General features: G+C 34.4%; 1 pseudogene; it reads right to left on the minus strand.

Moving 5' to 3' along the window:
• Positions 1–4789: 4789 nt before the first annotated feature.
• LOC136844715 (zinc finger MYM-type protein 1-like) lies at positions 4790–7103 on the minus strand (annotated as a pseudogene).
• Between the last annotated feature and the right edge of the window lie 775 nt (positions 7104–7878).

A 7878-nucleotide genomic window follows, 5' to 3' on the forward strand; every position in this document is an offset into this window, starting at 1 on the left:
CTGGTATTTACATATCTAACTTAGCTCTTAATTCGCTCTATGACTGTATAATCACCATTCTGAAACAGTGTGAAAACAAAACTGCGAGATTCGGACAATAGGACACCCATCCAATCAGCGGCAAGCAGTTAAGTGCAAGTTTGCCAGGTTTGAAAAAAAATAGACTATAGAGTTAGACCCAAAATATATGGCTGGTTGTCACTCACCAATGCTTGGTCGCAACCAAGTTGGAGAGATATCAGTGATCAAGTAGTTTTATTAATTAGCAATATCTATCATATATGGTTTCATTTTCACACAAATTTACTGCAATACATAAAACAGGTGGGTTCCGATTTTCTTTTTCGTAAGTTTGTGATAGGAATTTTATAAAGAATTCTTAGTACTTTTCTTCGCTGTCTTAAATAATAATAATTTTTCATGCACGGTATGTAGACGTCACCTTTGCCCTCTTCAGAAGAGATAATGATTCTGATTCCTTTTTGGAATTTGCTAACTAATGCCACCCCAATCTCAAGTTTATTCTTGAGAAGGAAGAGAATAATCGACTGCCGTTTCTTGGCGTTCCGGTCACCAGACACATCAGCAATTTTACTACCACGATTAAAAAAAAAAATTTTTACAGGATTAGGTGCCAATTTTTACATCTATTACTTACATAATTTTAAGAGTAATTTTGTTGCCACTTCCTTTTATAGGGCTCTTTCCCTCACCTCCAGTTGGAAAGATTTTCACGTTGAAGTTACCTTGTTTTTAGAGTATTTTAAAGCAATTGTTTTCCTTCAAAGACAGTTTTTAATAGCCTCAATAAAATACTAAACAAGAGGTTTTTCATTGAGCGTTATACTCTTACGCTACCCAAACTACACTTTTACACCAAGTTTTCAAACTGCCTTGATATCCATTTTAGAACAAAATTTACAGGCATTATTCAAAAACGTTTTGGTGCTTTGAATGTTAAACCTGTTCCTCTCAACACCCTAACGATTTCCTCTATTTTGAAATTTAAAAGGATCTGCTATGTGCAACGATGTCCTCCGGAGTGGTGTATAAGTATCCGTGCCCCAAGTGTAACTCGTGGGTTTATGTGGGATCCACCGGAGACTTCTAAAAGCACTGTGCGAATACATTCTCGTAGTGGGCTAAGTTTTCTTACTGGGGTAAAAATCTCCAACCCCGACCACTGTAACTTAAGAAGTCATGCAAAAGTTTGTAAAACTCCCATTGAAAAAAAAGGCTTCTGCATAATTACACGAACCATAAACCAACTGGAGCTACCAATACCCGAGTCTTTGATGATAAAACAGCTTCTTCCGAAAATGAACATTCAGATTTGGGCTGTTCCTCTATACTGTCGTCATAGTAATGTTTATCTTGTTTTGTTTTTTTTCTTACACCCCATTTTTTGCATTTGTGTCGTACTGGCAGGTTGGCTCCAAAACTTTAATGATTTTTTTCTTATTGTGATTTTAACCTTGTAAAATATAAATCTTCTAAATTGTTGTTACTTGCCATTTATGTGTTCTATTTGTTTTAATTCATTTCACAGTGTCTTGCCTGTTCCTCGGTGTTCTTTGTGTAAAACTTCCCTTTTTAGTCGATTGTCTTCTTTCTGTTCTGGCTTTGCATTTGTGTATTTTTCTGATTTTTTTTTATTGTCAGTGTTTTTTGTTTTCTTTTAATTCTAGAACCTCTAATGATGTAATCATGGATTGTGAAACGTTGGGATTAAACATGTAATCACGAGACCAATCAAAAGTATTCCTTTCTGCCTTCCTGGTTGATATATATATATATATATATATATATATATATATATATATATATATATATATATATATATATATATATATATATATATATATATATAATGCATATGAAATTTTTTTCTATTACACGTGATTTATTTACAATCATGAAGCTACAAAAGTCGTTGAATATCCAATTCACGCTACTTCGGGAATATTCCCGAAGGGGAATTATCACCAGAGGAGAATTTTTAATTGATGAGTGAATCGGTACTGAAGTGTCTCGAACATTCGATACCATAGCTTCCAACGACTCCAGTCGACGGTAGCGTGAATTGGATATTAAACGACATTTATAGCTTCATGACTATATGACTATATACACACACATACACACACACACACACACACACACACACACACACACACATATATATATATATATATATATATATATATATATATATATATATATATATATATATATATATATATATATATATATATATATATATATATATATATATATATACTGTATATGTATATATATATACTATTTATATATATATATATATATATATATATATATATATATATATAATTCACAATAAATATCGACTTTTTATCTTAAACCTTCTTTTAATAACTTTAAAACTTTTGTTGAATTGTGAGTCATATTGGTTACTCGTGATGATAACCTTTTATTGTTAAAAGTAATAGGCGTTTTGTTCCAATACCAATCATCACATGTTGAATAATTCTGATAATTCATGCGAGTTTTGGCACTCGAAAATTTATTTCAAGATCCATCATTAAGATGATTAAAAGAATTTTTTTGTCATGCTTAATACTGTAAACTTTTTGATGTTGTAACCCTCATACGGTTCCCTTTCAATGGAGTCGTTATATCGTTATCTTTGTTAAGAGGGGACTCTGATCAACATATGCTTCTGGTCTCCTCCTTCCATTCCGGTTTTAAATTATACTGCTTTCATTATGCAAGTCCTACGCATCTGTTAACTAATTGCAGTATACATTTCAAAAAACGATCATCTCTTCAAAAAAAAAAGTTTTTGAGGTAGTTCTTAATAATTGTCCATTTGCGATGTTTATTTTTCTTAATAATGGGATTATTTTTTTTATTTATTAAGCGAAAGAAGTTAATTTGATATTCAGTTTGATATTCCGTCTCATCTTATAAATAAAAGAATTGATGGTGTCTCGCCCTTTCTTTATTTTGCTCTTGTGTGTTGTCGAAACTTTACTCTTACTGTCATGCATACCAAGAACGCTTGCGTCTTTAATCTAAACACCCTATTTCCTAAACGTATGAGTCCATTCCCGTCCTTTTTCCTCTTGAAGTGGTGGCGGTTGTCTGACCTTTATCCGCCGTAAGTAGGTAGCATTTCCTTAAACGAGGCGTATCTTTGCCCCGTGTGTTCCCATCATTTTGTGTGCCTGTTAAAACAACACAGATGACTTGAGGTGCCAAGAGATTCTGAATCTGGAAAAACAATTCCTTAAAAGAAAAAATATGGACTGCCGCTCATAGGGCTGGAATTATTCACGAAATACGATGTACTGAGCAAATTTTTCTTCCTGTTTCCGTATGTCAAAAGACATCAGAGAAGCCAATTTACAAGGATGTTATAATTTCTTCCAATGGTTGGATGTGCTGCAGATTTGTACTTTTCACATCTCTTGACATTTTTCCTCTTTCCTTTCTGTACCCTTTTAAAATGGTAATCCACGAAGCATTCGTTTTAGTTTATTAGGTTCCTAAATGGGAATATACAAATTTTATCAAAATAACTATTGACAAACTTTCTTACTTCATTTTACCTTCCTTATGAATACTGTGCATCCAAAATGGTTTAGATTCAAAGGAAATTTTCTTTTCGTTAAAGAGTCTACCTCTGTATTTATAAGTAACACTGCATTAGGTAATTTTTAAATTTCATATTCACGTTTTCTATTTTTCTCCCTGAATTGAGCAACTAGCCTACATGGGCTAAATATACGAAAGCATCCTACCTATCAACACATAAGCCTAGAATTAATATCCTTTCTACATTTACCATACATCTTAGATTTATTATTAAAACAATTGCCAACTTAATTAATACTGAATCGTTTCCAATGTGCTTTGCTCTTTCCTTGTCCTGATTCGTTAGGTTCTTCAGCAATTTTGGGAATTCAATCCAATCACACAATACAACGCGTAGGCAATCGGGTCTAGGCTTAACCTTAAGATCTCTGTAATGGGCGAAGGAAGTGAATGGGAAATGGAATTATTCAAAGCGTCAGAGTGAAATCGAATTTACCTCAGGATAGTCGTCTGTTGATTCGGCAAGAGCTTTAGATTTTCCGGTGGGAGGGTTTTCGATGAGCGGAGTAATTCATCTTCTTTCTACTATTATGTAGAATGCTGAAGGAGCGTTCAACATGGGAAAGGGGGGATACGGGGGAAAAAGGGGTTGAAAGAAGGGGCGGGAGAGGAAGAGAGAGAGTTTTTCCTACCCCTAACATCAGAGAACTTGTGAAATGGGTAGCTTTTGATAAATCACAGGCAAAAAAGTTATAAAATCACCAAAGGGGTAGTAAAGCTCAGCCACATGAGGCAGATATGGAGGTCAGGGATACAAAGGAAGGGGGTAGGCACAGGGCTTTACTATAAAAACTGGCAAATTACGATGAAAGCAAAAAGTAGAAGTAGGAGTCTTTTCTCAATCAGTGTAGAAAGGAAATGCCATTATAATATTCACAATGCTAACCATACCTGAAGAGATACACACTGACACTTCTTCAAGCAATACAATTTGAAGATATATAGCTAATGTATCCACAGTGGCGTCACTAGAGGTTAATATTTTTTTTTGGGGGGGGACGCTGGAGCCCTACCAGCTGGATGTTTTTGATGTGACCATTAGATGGTAACTTGGTAGATGAGCAGGAGTGAAAAAAATTAGAATATTGCATGCGTATTACATATATTTATATATGTAGCATATTACATGAGATACTGTGATGAAACTATTCTCTGCATATATATTTTCACTATTCTTACTGAAGAACAAAACTGTTTAAAAAGATAAAATAATACGGAACTATTTCTCTCATAAAAAAAGAAGAAATAAAAATAGAATAATAAACCACATTGATTGCATGAAGTATATTGCATCTAACTTAATTAAATTAGGATAAACGCCTTGTGATGGATTCACCTGAGTTTGGCTGTAAAGATATTGGGAGAGCTGCAGATCTATCCACTACCCTATCAAGATCAAGGGAACCCACCACAGTTTTCTCAGTAGAAATTGTCAGTCGTCCCGGACCCATTGATGCCCTGAGGTAAGTTTTGACCAGTTTCAAGACAGAAAAAGATCGCTCACATTTGGCATTACTGACAGGGAAACTTGAAACCAAATGCATTAAATTCCAAAGTCTGGTGAAACCTTCCTTCATTGGTTTCAGTTTAACCAAAGCATCAGAAATAGATTTCACATCATCCCGTGGTGTTCTCTGAACAATAAGTAGTTCTGCATGGAGGCTTTCCCTTTCAACTGAGTACTGGTCAGCAAGGTATTGCAAGTCATTTTCATTTAAGAAATTTGGAGGTGATGGTTCATCAAATCTTTGTCTAAATTCACTGAGTACTTTGTCAAAAATAGGGATATACAGAGACCTTTTACAGTAGGATTTTGGGTCCATCAACCCTTTCAAAAGTGCCTCGTTGGCCTGTGTTTTCGATTACAAAGGATTCCAACAGACATAAAGATGGTTTCCTTTTCCCTGAAGGCTGACGGAAAGTTGAAGTTATGTTTCTCTCAGTAGCAAAATCAATTGATTTTTGCCAAATGGTGTTAAAATGGTAGTCTGTTGTTCTTTTGTCACTAATAATTTCAAGCGTTCCTTGTGCCATGCTAAGTGCTGCAGCAAGTTCCATATTCTCATTCTGCCATGTCTTTGATTGCAGGGTTGTAATATCAAATACTTCAAAAAAGGTAATCAACAGAAAGACTGTCTCAAACTTATTTAAAGCTTGTAGGAATCCATTAGCTAAGGCTTTTTCTTCACCAGATCTTCCATGGTTAGACAAATCTTCTAGAGTATCCATCAAAATCTCATAGCGTTGTGATATTGACTTAAGGGCCTTATGGTTGTATTCCCATTCCCAGAACCGACAATTTTTTGCCTTTCTGGAGGTCTATAAATATATCATGGCGCAAGGTTGAACCACGGATGAAGTTAATCAGAGCTTAAATCAAGTTAAAAAAATTCTGCTACTTCTGGCAGGCAGCCAGCTGTGTGAGCTATGACTAACTGCAACCTGTGTGCAGAACATGGTACATAAAAGCATAGATTCTTCACAGATTTTCGGATTTGTGCCTGTACACCACTGATTTTGCCACTCATTACAGATGCTGTATCGTAGCACTGTACTATTAGTTTATTAATATTCAGGCCAAGATTGCGGAGCTTCTCTAACAACGCGTTAGCTACAGAAGTAGCATCAAGATTCTTCAAAGAAATTAATTCTATGAACCTCTCATTCACTGTTTCATCTATGACATACCTAATGCAGACACAGAGCTGCTCAGTAATACTAACATCTCTAGTCTCATCAGATATTGCTGCAAAGAAGGGTGATGACTTGGCTTTTTTGGCTATGACATCAAGCACACAATCGGCAACAGCTTTGAGAAAATAATGCTGATTTAACCCAGATGTATACTTGGCATTCAATGGAGTCTTTTTTTTTTTTTTTCAGGTTACAAAATCTCTCATACTCTTTGCTTATCAAGTAAAAAATTTCCAGAAAGGCACCCTTATTTAATGAACTTTCGCTTTCATCATGCCCCCTGAATGCTATGTTTGTTTTAGTAGTTGTGATAACAATGTTCAATAGTTCTTAACATATTCTCTATTGTGAAGAACCTGCTATTTATGTTGGTTATCAAGTTGGTTATGAACATCACCATGCAACTGTGAAATTTTGAGGTTGAGCCATTTTTCCATAGCAGTAACATGGTATGTGCCTTTTTCATGCTTTAATGCCTTTTTATGCATCTTCTTCCAGTTATTGAAACCTTCGTTGGTAAATGCCGTTTCTCTGTGCCCTACATTAGCACCAAAGAGTCTGCATGCAAAGCAGTAAACTCTGTCACCAGTCACGGAATATTCAAACCGCTCATACCTACGACACCAATCACACTGAAAAGACCTGGTCTGAGAACCAAACTGTACTTTTGGATACATTTTTAGTCTTGGTTGTGTGGGTCCATCTTCAGGTCTCATGGCTCTATCAGTAAATTGTCCTTTAGTAGGAATTTCAAGGTTTTCACCTGTGCTGGGTCGTGGAAAAAAAAAAAAAAAAAAAAAAAAAAATATATATATATATATATATATATATATATATATATATATATATATATATATATATATATATATATATATATATATATATATAAATAAAGATAAAATAACGAAGGAAAACGGAAAACACTGGAGTGCTATGAGGCCTTTCGACACTAGTCCTTTACTTAGCAGACTGAAGGAATATAAAAGTATGTTTACAAAGAAAGCTCATATAAATGACAGAAGGGGATTATAAAGGAAACATATGTACCTGGAATCCAACACAATTGAAGAATTAGTACAACTGCCAAAACAGGATTAAATACTTAAGAGGTTTTTACAAAGGATTAAGATTAACCGTTCAGGAGCAGGGACAGGACAATTAAAAGAATTATACAGGTTCGTGACTGACCACCTAAAAATTCTTAGTACAGCACAATATATTTTTTTTTTTTATAATAATAACTTTTTGCAAGATGAACATTTTTACAAAAAAAAATTATATTAAACATACGGATATACAGAAAATATATATCAAGTAGCTACCTTGTAATTAAGTCAGTGATTTTATCTTTTAGGTCATTCTTGAACATTTTTCTAATACAGGGGTCCAAATAATACATGCCAGGGCTAAGATTATGTCCATTTTTATTCAGGTCATCACCTCAACATCAAAATATCAATTTTTTCCTCTATGTTTTTACGAGCCTTGCGCATTCTCAGTCCCCAGTATTTGGATAAAGAAATTGAATACATAAGAAAAATAGGGACA

Source organism: Macrobrachium rosenbergii, chromosome 13 (genome assembly GCF_040412425.1).
Source record: "Macrobrachium rosenbergii isolate ZJJX-2024 chromosome 13, ASM4041242v1, whole genome shotgun sequence".
In the NCBI taxonomy this organism is placed as follows: domain Eukaryota; kingdom Metazoa; phylum Arthropoda; class Malacostraca; order Decapoda; family Palaemonidae; genus Macrobrachium; species Macrobrachium rosenbergii.